We start from the raw sequence: 12,103 nt of genomic DNA on the forward strand, positions 1-12,103 counted from the left end.
ATTTCAATCTTGAATCATCTCCTTTTCCTTGCAGGTCCCTCTCAGGATTACTTTGTTATTGTTTGGCAGGGGGCTGGGAAATGGAAAAGAGCCCGGTCATTGAAGTCAAGGTTCAGTATAAGTTAATTCTGTATGATGGGCCAGGAGATAGCAAAGTACTGGTGCATTAATTAGGCTCATAGGCAAATATCTGCAAGATATGTGCCTCAGAGTGCTTATTAATATGTTGTTTTGTAACAGACGTTATGCTGTTGCTCCTTTGTCAAAAAAAAAAGTACATCATATGCTGCACCCTCCTGGACACTAATAGTATAGCCTATTTTTCAGAGAATTACTCCATATAAAAGATGTAATAAGATTAAAGTATGAATCTGATCAGTGAAAATTCGGTTTCCGTGGCTTCTTCTGAATGATCTTCCCTTGTTTTGATTGGTCTGAAGCTCAAGTGGGATTCAGAAACAGAAGCCTTATCCATACTATATCCTGGCAAATTCAAACTGTGGATTTGGATAGCATGTTTTCATCTACAAACTATGCCTCCTCCCTGCCTGAGGGCAGAAAAGTGACTCACATAAGTATGACACAGTATTGAGTCAGCTGGAACTACTGCAGATAAATTTTTTAAATTGTACATAAACTGATACTCAAATGGAGAAGACATTTTGCTTGCTTTGCAAAAATTCACTTTACTCCTCTTATGCAGTTTCACTTTAAAAAAAAACAGAAAGGAAAAGCAATTTGTGGGACAGGCAAGCTGAAATGGAAGAAGTCAAGTTTGCTTGCTGCCCATGTTCTTGTGCTGATCTGTATTAAGTGACCAGCAGCAAGTGCATTTAGAATGATGTCAGAAAAAGCTTGGATAAGAAGGGGCCCAAGTGTTGAAATGAAAGGCATTGCGATGTATGTTATCCAATCTATTATGGTTTAATTTTTGAACTGCATCTTTAAATGGGGAGAAATCCTTGTAGTGATCTGGTGTGGTGCCCCTCCTGGCCAGAGGAGGAAGAGCCCAGCTGGAGGCCAGATGGGCGGAGCTATGGAACTCTGAGCCCACCCCTCAAAGTGTCAGGCAGCGACCTGGAACTATAAAAGCTGGCCCTCAGAGCTCAGTCAGGCCCTGGCAGCCACCCAGCCTGGCCTGAGCTCTTCCAGCTAGCAGGCCCGGGGGAGCTCAGGCCAGGCTGGGTGGCTGCCCTGGGTCGCAGGGGGTTCCCAGTCTCAAGCTCCCTGAGGGACATCTGCTCGCTCCGGCTGCTGGGGCCTGACTGAGCTCTGAGGGCCGGCTTTTATAGTTCCAGGTTGCCACCTGATCTTTTGAGGGGCAGGCTCAGAGCTCCGTAGCTCCGCCCACTCTGGCCTCTGGCTGGGCTCTTCCTCCTCCGGACAGGAGGGGCGCCACACCAGATCACTACAGTCCTCCTTCCTGCTAATGAGGGAAAACCCTAGTAGTGTTCTGATGAAGCCTACCACAGAAGAGAGACATACAGTGTATGTCTTCCTGCTGACAGAAAACATACTATTCTTCCTTCTTGCTTTCGTTGTTCTCTAAAGATTATTCTGACTGCAAGTGTGTGATTTCTATTTGTGTACAGAGATACACAAAATAAATAGTGAAGGGAAAACGGATGAAATTCAGAAGCTGTGTCTTTCTTTTCTTTCATAGTTTTCTTCTTATTCTATCTTTTGTTTTTGGGAGACAGTTAGAATATGAAGGTGAATCAAGTTAGAAAAGGGCAAAGGAGGAGCAGGTAGGGAGGGAGTGGATTAGTGATTTGTTTTACTACTACCACCACTGCAGAAGCCAGCAACAGCCCCATCCCCCAGCTTACTCAAGAAGCCAAGTGTCAGTAAAGGCAGGAGCACACACTGCAATAGAATCACTGTACTTTTTACGATGAGTTCATGGTATCCGAAAGGTCCTGGCTTGACATCCTTAGATGCTGAAGAGATACAGCATGGGAAATAGCAGTGCTCAGTGGCCCAGCCAATGTGCCCTAGCCTCAAGGGGGCAGAGAGGAGTTCACTCTCCAACCTCTTTTTATCTTTGTTCTCATTCATGAGGTTGTAGATGTGGATGCAGATCTGCTAGGAGCTGGACCGAGATCAACAACCCATTTTATGATCACACAAGACAATAAAAATCCATCAGATGGTAAAAGATATTGATCTGGACTCTATTTAAACTTCTGCCCTACACATGAAAAGCTGTGTGTCCCATTACCAGTTCCTCAATCTTTCCAGTCCCCTGTAGCAGTACTTTAAACAGGGGCAAATTCTACAGGTGTAGGGTATTAAAATCATACCTTATACTTACGTGGTGTCTTTCACAAGAATTGCTGTACTCTCCACTGAAATGCAACAGCCTCTTATCTGGAATGCTGTAGCTATTTAACACCAACCTGCAATATATTACACCATAGTTTAAGATAGTAACCGAAGGAGAATACAATACCCAGGAGATCTCACTGGATTTACTTCTGAGTTTCACCAAAGCAAATGCGATCAGGCCGAGGTGCTCTGGCTTCAATGGGAGTTTTGAGGAAGTAGTGAATGATCAGGCAATTTGTGTGATCTTTGTGTTAAATACTATATACTAACTAGTTGAGTATGGATGTTATAAAAAACATAGCAACCATGGATTGAAAACTGCAATGTAAATATGCTAGATAGGTGTCATGCTGTCTGAATTCAGAGTGGTAGCTGTGTTAGTCTGTATCAGCAAAAACAACAAGGAATCCCTGTGGCACCTTAGAGGCTAACAAATTTATTTGGGCATATGTTTTTGTGGGCTAAAACCCACTTCATCAGGTACATGGAGTGGAAAATAGAGTAGGGATGTATTAATATACAGGACATGAAAAGATGGGAGTTGCCTTACCAAGTGGGGGGGTCAGTGCTAACAAGTCAAGGCCACTTCCACCTTAATTGAATTGGCTCGTTAGCACTGACCCCCCACTTGGTAAGGCAACTCCCATCTTTTCATGTGCTGTTTATTTATACCTGCCTACTGTATTTTCCACTCCGTGCATCGGATGAAGTGGGTTATGGTCCACAAAAGCATATGCTCAAATAAATTTGTTAGTCTCTAAGGTGCCACAAGGACTCCTCGTTGTTTATGCTGTCTGAAGTGGCTTATAACTGTGAGTGCCAGCCTCAGGTCAGACTGTCAAAAAACAGGGCAGACACTCCAAACTGATGATATAATCCAGGGGTCGGCAACCAGGGCCGGCTTTGGCTTTTTGCCGCCCCAAGCAAAAAAAAAAGGGGGGGCGGGGCCACTGGATCAGCAAAGCAGGGGGAAAAAAGGCGTGGCTGGTGTGGCAAAGCGAGTGGGGAGGGGGAACAACACAAAAATGGCGGGGCTGGATCAGGTAAGTGGGAGGGACTGGGTGAGAAACAACGACACGACCGGCAAAGCAGGGGAAAAATAAAACAAAAAATCCCTACAGGGTACCAGAGCCAGGGGACGCCTTGTGCTGCAGAGTGCACGCCTGGTCTAATGGGGGGAAGTGGGAGGAAGGGGGGAGAGAGAGAAGGGCGGTGGCCAGTGCTTCAGTGGGGTGCTTGCCACGCTGCGCTGACCACCACGCCACCTGCCGGGAGGGCTCCGCTCTGCTCCGGTCGGCAGGGAGGGAAGGACGCGGGCTGCCCTGCCCAGTTTGCTGCAGGGCGCTCCCCTGCTCTGTGCCGCCACCCCCTACTGGGCAGCCAGAGCAGCGAACAAAAAAAAAAGAAAAAAGCGGCCATGCCACCCTAGGATTGGGCGGAATGCCGCCCCCTAGACTCTGCCGCCCCAAGCACAAGCTTGCACAGCTGGTGCCTGGAACCGGCCCTGTCGGCAACCTATGGCCCATGTGCCAAAGATGGCAGGCAAGCTGATTTTTAATGGCACGCTGCTGCCTGCCAGGGTCCCTGCAGGCAGCAGAGTGCCATTAAAAATTCTGCCCAGCATGGCCCGGCCCACTCTTCTCCGCCCTCTGCAAGGCCAGGGGGCAAGAGGCAGAAGCTTGGTTTTGCTGGCTCCCCTGCCTCTTCCCGTGGTGTGCTGGGTTCCTGCCCCTCCTCCTCCTTGTGTCCATCCCTCCCTCCCTGCCGGCCGATCAGCTGATGGCCCTTGCGAGGGAGGGGGTGCAGGAGGAGCGGAGTCAGCATGCTCGTTGCTCCCGGTAGAGGCAGAGAAGAAGCAGAGGTAGGGCCTTGTGGGGGAGGAGGAATTGGGGCATATCCCCTCCAGCCCCCTGCCGTGAGCACCCCACAGCCCCAGCCCATACCCCCAGCCCTCTGTCCTGAGCCCTGCAGCCTTGCACACACCCCAGGCCCCTGCCCTGAGCCCTGTACCCCCCTCACACACACCCAGTCCTCTGCTTGACTCCTTCACACATACCCTCCAGACCCCAGCCCTGACTCTGGCACCCCCATACATACCCAGGCCCCACACACCCCATGCCCTGACACCTGCATCCCCCCTCATATGACCCCAGCCCTCTGCCCTGACTCTTGCACCCCCCCACATACCCAGCCCCCCCATACCTCATGCACCCCCCACATCCTGACTCTTGCACCTCACATCCCCACCCCCACCCTGAGCACCAAACGGGAGCTCCTGCACTCTCCCCTCAACATTCCCACCTGTACCTCTTGCACCAAATGAGAGCTGCCCAGGTAAGTGCTCCACATCCAAACCTCCTGCCCCAACCCTGAGCCCTCTCCCTCATTCTAGCTGCTGGCCAGACCCTGCATCCCAACCTCCAGCCTGCTCCTTCACCCCCAACCCTGTGCTTAGTGCACTCCCACCCTCAGCTCAGCGCTGAGAGAGAGGAAGAGAATGGACCAGAACCAGGGAGAAGGTAGGTATCCACTGTATGTGGGCAGGCCCGGGACCCCAGACTGGCAGCAGGCAGAAGCCAGCGGATGGAACCCCTGAGCAGCAGTGGGCTGAGCCGCTTAGCCCACTGCCGGTCTGGAGTCCTGGCCACCGGCCCCAAACAGCCTGCTGCTGGTCTGGGGTTCTGGCTTCTGGCCCCTTGTCAGCCACGGTCCCGGTCGCAAGCCTCGCTCAGCCCACTGCCAGCCTAGGTGAACAGAACCCCAGACCAGCAGTGGGTTGAGCGGACCAGGGGCATAAGATCAACATTTTAATTTAATTTTAAATGAAGCTTCTTAAACATTTTGAAAACCTTGTTTATTTTACAATACAACAATAGTTTAGTTATATAATATATAGACTTATAGCGAGAGTCCTTCTAAAACACATTAAAATGTATTACCAGCACATGAAACCTTAAATTAAAGTGAATAAATGAAGACTTGGCACGCCGCTTCTGAAAGGTTACCTAACCCTGCTATAGTCTATAATTAGATTTCACCAAGTCAGTAACGTATATGCACTCCTGGATCACTCTTAGTCTTACCGTGGAGTCACAAACAGTCCCGTTAGGCTCTCCAGCCTGCCTTTTCACCCAGACAAACTGGATTTTGTTATAATGGTCCCTTATACCAAATATCACATTACATTAGATTACTCCTAACCCCAAAGGGTCAGTCACTTACCTCAGGTCAATGGATACTCTTGACCTCACACCAAAGACAATGCTGGCAGTCAATTTCTCTAGTACATTAACTAAAGATGTATTAGCTCAGAAAAGGAAATGAGAGTTATTGAGAGGCTAAAGCAGGTAAAATACATTAACAGGTAAGTCAAAGTTTGTAAATCCAAAATGTTAACAGAGTTGTAGTAATCTGCTAGGTTTCGAAAAGGGTAATTCTGGGGATCTCTGTCCACTTGTTCAGTATTCCACCCTGTCACAATCCAAACCAGTTCAGAGATACTGGATTGACCCCATATCCACTCTTATAAAGCAATCTGGCAAGTGTTTTCATCATGGCATGGGCTCTTTCTTTGGGTTTGGCTACACGTGCAGATATAGAGCCCTGAGAGTTAAACCAGCCTTCAGAGACTGCAGCAGGGAAAATGCCGCTGTGCGTTTAACTGTAAGCTTCAAGCGCACTGGCGTGGCCACGTTAGCAGCTCTTGCAATGCCACAAAGAGCAGTGCATTGTGGTAACTATCCCAGTGTGCAAGTGGCTGCAACATGCTTTTCAAATGGGTGGGGGTGGAGTGTGACAGGGAGTGTGTTGTGTGTATGTGGGGGGAGAGAGACAGTGTGTTTTGGGGGCAGAGTGTGTGTCAGCATGCTGTCTTGTAAATTCAGACAGCAGCAGACCCCGCTCCCACCTGCCTCACTCTCTCACACACAGCATTCCACAGTAATGGTTTGCATTGTCCCAGAGCAGATAAGCATGCCGGCTGTCAGAAACGGAGCTTTCAAAGGGCATATCCGCATGCCTGCGGCTGAGTTCAAAACAATAAGAGTGGCCACTTGACTTCAGGAGAGTATGGGACATTTCCAGAGGCCAATCACAGCGCAGTAATACAACACATTGTCCACAGTGATACCCGGGTGTTTCAGCTGGGGTGCAGCAAGCTCTATGCTTGTTGTGGAGGAGGATTACCAGAAGTGCCTCAGCTGTAGAGTCTAGGCAGTCTAAGTGCCTTGCCAGTGTGGACACCTCAGGAGGTAGGGTGCCCGGGGCTGCTTTAATGCGCTCTAACTTGCAAATGTAGCCAAGTCCTTAGTTGACTAAATGCAAATTGAGCTTGTGAATTTCTATTGACAAACACAATCACCCATGCTTTGAAGTTAGCAATCTACTTCCTTGCATTCACAAGTAATTTAGTTACAATGATACACATAATGCAATTTCCTGTCGTTACATTAAAATAGGGCTAGATAAGTGAAACAATACAAATAACATTTTATTAGTTTTCATGCAGTTGACATATCAGACATCTCATTTTAGCACTAACACACACTTTAATCTAGGGTTATCTAATAACCAGGTACACGTAATGTAAGGTGATAGCAATCAACAATTTACAGATAAGTGAAGACAATATTGTTTACATTTCCATTGAATTAACACTCGAGTGAATAAGTATACTTGCCATTTCTTTGATATTCACACACAAGCGAATTGGCCAGTGGTTTTGATTTGAGCTTGCCTGTCAGCGTCACAGTAAGAATCATTCATTCTTTTTGATATATGTATCTATTACTTTAAAAAATCTCTTTATATTATATATGTTATGGCTGAGGTATCAAAATGGTAAGGGTGAAATTCTGGCCTCTTGAGGTCAATGGCAAAACTCCCATTGACTTCAATGTGGACAGGATTTCACCCTGTTTAACACTGCCATTCAGTGAAATGTAGTAGCATCATTTGCTTTTTGCCTTTTACCATCTTTCATTTTGATTGGTTAGCATTTTCTTCCACTTTGCACGAGTTAATGAGCCAGACAATAGGAAGAAGAATGAAATGGTCAGCAAACAAATTTAGAACCTGCAAAGGTCAAACTAACACTGTGCTATTTCAATGTATAGGTCATGTGACAAATTGTGATCTTTTGTCCTTGTATTGGAGACTACAAGAATGGGGAATTACAAAGATTCGTGCTATTTCATTCATACTTTGAAGACTGAGGATTTGAATTTCCTCAGATGCTGGAACCGCCACCGAATGACACTCGGCAGTGAAATGCTGCAGAAATGATTATACATTATGATTTCAGTTTCATAAAAATATCAGAATTGCCCCTCAAAGTTTTATCTAAACTAATTTTTTGCATGAGATTGCAATTGCAGCAGTTGGAAAATTTCCAGGGGCTAGAATGCAAAGGCTATTTCCTGTATACACTGTAGAATGCATGCCACAGCACATCCTGTCCTTGTCCAAGAACGTCCCTTTGGTGAGTTCAGATTTGTCAAAAAAATGGGTTTGGTTGGATAGGTGTGGGCGGGGGCAGGGAGAGATGAGAAGCACACAAAACCCTCCCCCTTCCTTATGCAGCTTGCACGAGCGTCTGTCACAACTGAGTCCTTGCGTTAGGGGATGGAGTGGGACTACTTGCCTGGTGTGCCCAAAGTTGTGGGGAGGAGAGGGAAGGAGGTGGGGTCACAGTCCTGAGCCCTCCGGGCCAGCCCACAGAGAAATCAGAATGCATCAGGCTGAAGAACAGGCTTCATCATTATAACAGATAATATAGTCCATGTGGTCCCCTTGTGTATGCTGAGCCACATGGGGAGGGATTGAGCTTCTCTGAAGTACAATCCCTCTCCAAGATCCCTATAGGGCAGTTGTGCTATGCACTATTCCTTAATTCAGACCTGTGGTGTTACCATAATTTCTCTGTAGTATTCAGTATAAGAAATCAGAAGTAGTATTGTCTCATAATCCCCCTTAACAAGCAAGGCCATATTTGATTGATGGCTCTCCACTACGTATAAAGTTTAGTACATTGAACTCAGAATGCAAACTGCTGCTGAATTAGATCTTATTACTGACATATTACCTCTCTAACTACTTAGTTTTCAGTCTTAGTGGGGGCTTCACATTTTCTGTTTATTTTTTCCACTGAAGGCTGCTGCCAGACTCTCTTTGGGATTCTCACTCTTCTAGGGCTTGATCCTGCTTCAGTGAAGTCAATGGGAGATTTTTCTCTCCCCTCTGCCAACTTGCCCTTCTATTCCATGGATATCTCATGGCTAGCTCTGCTCTGGTTATCCTTTCCTTACAGATCTCCATCAAGCTCACTTTCTGGGGGACATATATCTACCTGTCTTGACTCTATCTGTTCCTGAGTGTAATTAGCAATAGATTGTTCCAGTAAATGTTTCAGTACTGAAGTCTTTCTACTGGAAAAGTGTCCTGTTTGTCCCTTCTCTGTGATTACTATCACTTTCTTTGATTCAGATATTTTTGTTTCCAAGATCACAGATTTAACACCACTATACTCTACCCCCACTCACTCTCCTCTTCTAGTCCTGACCTCTGTCTTCTTCCTTTAATTCTCTTAATTTTGGAGTGGCTACCTCAACACAGTTGAATCTTGTCCTCAAGCACCTTCCCCGTTTTTTTCCCTTTAGGTTATAATTGACACGTTTGTGTCTTTTTCTAACATGTTGTGATGCTAAAGATTAAGGAAACTAAAGGAAAAGAAATGTATACACTAGCACAAATGACATATGTTGACTCCGTGGTCACTCTTTTTTTCATTTTACAGTAAACTGAATTTCAAGGGTCAACTTTTATTTAAAAAGCGATCTACAACTGATTATATTTTAACCACTGTGCTAACTGAAGTCCCCCAACTCTGATTTAAACTCTGATAAACACCTGCCCTCAGGCAGGCCTCTGAGGATGTCAAACAAAGAAGTGCAAACACTACCAGATCAGAAATGGACAGAGAAGTATACCAGTGTAAGTGAGGCAGAACCAGGTCTGAGGCTAGTTTAAGAAACAACCACACAGTGGAGGGAGTACACCAGGGTCTTTAGCTTGGGGAAAGGAGCAATTCACGGTATGTCTATACTGCAGTTAAAAACCCATGGTAGACCCACACCAGCTGACTCAGACTTGTGGAGCTCAGACTAAGGGGCTGTTTGTTGCAGTGTAGATGTTTGGGCTCTAGGACCTTGTGAGCTGGGAGGGTCCCAAAGCGTGGAGTGCAGCCCGAGCCTGAACATCTATGCCACAATTAAACAGCCCCTTAGCCTAAGCCCCAAAACACTGACTCAGCTGGCATGGGCTAGCTGCAGTTGTCTAACTGCAGTGTAGATGAACCCTTAGTGTCCAAGTGCTCCTTGTACCAACCTTCCCCCTCAAAAGCACATAACTGATGAGTTACTCATTACACAAGAGGGGTTGAAACCGTCTTTGGTTGTTTTCCTAAAACAAACTGAAGAGAGTGAGAAATTATAGCAGAACAGTTTGAACAGCTGTGTGAATAACTGATTTTTGATTCACTGCAATTCCAAAAAACTGAAAACAATTGTTTTGGGTCATCCCCAAGACAATTTTTATTTGAAATTTATTGTGAATTGAAAAGTCAAAAAAATTCATTTCAGGTTGAATGAAATGTTTTCTTTGACCAAAACCAAAATATTTTGTTTGGATTTTTTAATTCTTTAATTTTTAAAAAAATAAAATGTTGAAGGACAATCGTTTCAATAAAAAATTCGAGATGTTTCACCTTTTTAAAAAGTTTTTTTCCTGACATGAACAATTTGGCAAAAGTGATGAATTCATGTAACATTTCAGTTTCACCAAATTTGCATTTTTTGCCAGAAAAAAAGTTTTGGCTGCATAATTTCACCAGGCTCTAGTAAAAAGTTTCCAGAAACCCTTATATTCTGTACACTCAAATGGTTTATAGAAAACTAAACAAATTTAACAGTTACTTGAGAACTTCAGTCCAATTCATTGCTGCCAAAGCTAGAAGTCATTTTGATCTTGTTTACAAATTACTTTGCAGACACTGTTTGCCAAGTAATGTGTTTTCCCCCCCAATATGCCTGTCTTGTCCATATGGGGACACTAAGAAAAATTAATTTGAATGATAAGTGAATTAGTTAAACTGCATTAAACCCCTGTGTGAATGTGCTCATTCAGAATTAAAGTGGCCTTAATTCAGTTTAGCATATTTCACTTTGGAATTAACTTTCCTGAGTGTCCACATATAGACAAGCCCTAAGTTTAGCTGGATATAAGAGAGCTATTTCCACTTCAGGGTTTGCAAAAAGCTTGTTTGGTGGGCAGACATCCCACATTTAGCCTGAGATTTAGGGCAAATATTTGGAAAAAAATAATGGGACAGATCCTCAGCTGGTGTAAATTGGACACACGGAGCTATGCCAATTTACACCAGCTGAAAATCTGGCCTAATATATGTTGTTTTCCATTGTACAGTTTAGAAGATCTGCTTGTTCCTGGCTGCAGTTAGGATTCTGTCCTGGTCAATGTCCAGAGAGTCCGTTACAATTCTTGAATTTCTATTATTAGTGGAATACTGTTTTATTCTTTTGATAGGGAATCTGCAGACTCTTTCGATTTAAACCTGTTCTTCAGTTTTCAGCACCCACAACTTCAGTTATCCATCCACACACTTAAAAAGCTGACAAGATCTCTGCATTCCATTCCATCTAGAAATTCTACAACCCACAGACAAGGAGCCGGCTCTTGATTTTCCAGTATTCTCCTATGCGGTATTCCAGTGATTTATTGCTTTACAGTCTGAATGTCATAATATGGTCAAAAATCTTATTTTTTGTTTAAGTTAATCTGTCCCCAGTACTTGAGTGAGCTCACCTTGTTTTCCACATTATTAACATGAGATGCCTGTTGATCCTGGCTAGCATCCAGCAGTGCCAGGGATACTTTAATTTCAGTAGCATTTGAGTTAATTTGTTTAAAAATTGTCCAATACAGTTTTCGGAACTCACAAAAGGACCTGCATCTTTGAAAATACTAAAATGAGTCCCTAAAGTCAGGGTTTATTTTTGAATCAAAGAGCTTTAAAAGCTAAATCAATTGGGCCTCTCAGTACCCTCTGAGGTAACTTCTATACCAGATAGGGAAACTGAGGCCCAAAGAGGTTAAAGTAACTTGCCCAAAATCACAGTGGCAGAGCTAGCAATAGAGCCCAGGAGTCCTGGCTTCTTGTCTCTGTCCTAGTCACTAGACAACACAACCTCCTGAACTAGCTGAGGCTCAACTACGGGTTAACCTCCAGAGTGCTAGGAGCTTTGAAAGGACAGACTAATAGACATGCTGGGCCTTGTGAAGATTTAAAGCTAGCCATGTGGGTGGGAGGAAATGGTAGGTATTTTAGGAGGAGGCAGGGAGGTCCCTGGAGTTTGGGACTAAGTCAAAAGGTCTGAGTAGCTCCCAGAAGTTTGTTTGCTATTGAAGTTTATGGTATTTTCTGTTCTTCGCTTTCTGCTTTTTTTCCTGGAAATAATAGTGCCTCAAGCCTGGTTCTACAACCATCCACACACTGTCAACTGAAGAACAGCTGGCCCTTTACTTATCACTCTCTCTCCTCTGACCCAAGTGTTTTTTTCCCATTCTGTACGAATAGCAAATCCTTCCCTCCTTCACTTATCAGCTACCTCCCTGAACTGATTTCCACCCCACACACAACTCATCTTCTCTTCCAATGGGACTAGTCCCTGCTGTTAATGAAAATCACGTTTCTCTAGTCTGC

The sequence above is a fragment of the Gopherus flavomarginatus genome, chromosome 4 (assembly GCF_025201925.1).
Source record: "Gopherus flavomarginatus isolate rGopFla2 chromosome 4, rGopFla2.mat.asm, whole genome shotgun sequence".
Lineage (NCBI taxonomy): Eukaryota > Metazoa > Chordata > Testudines > Testudinidae > Gopherus > Gopherus flavomarginatus.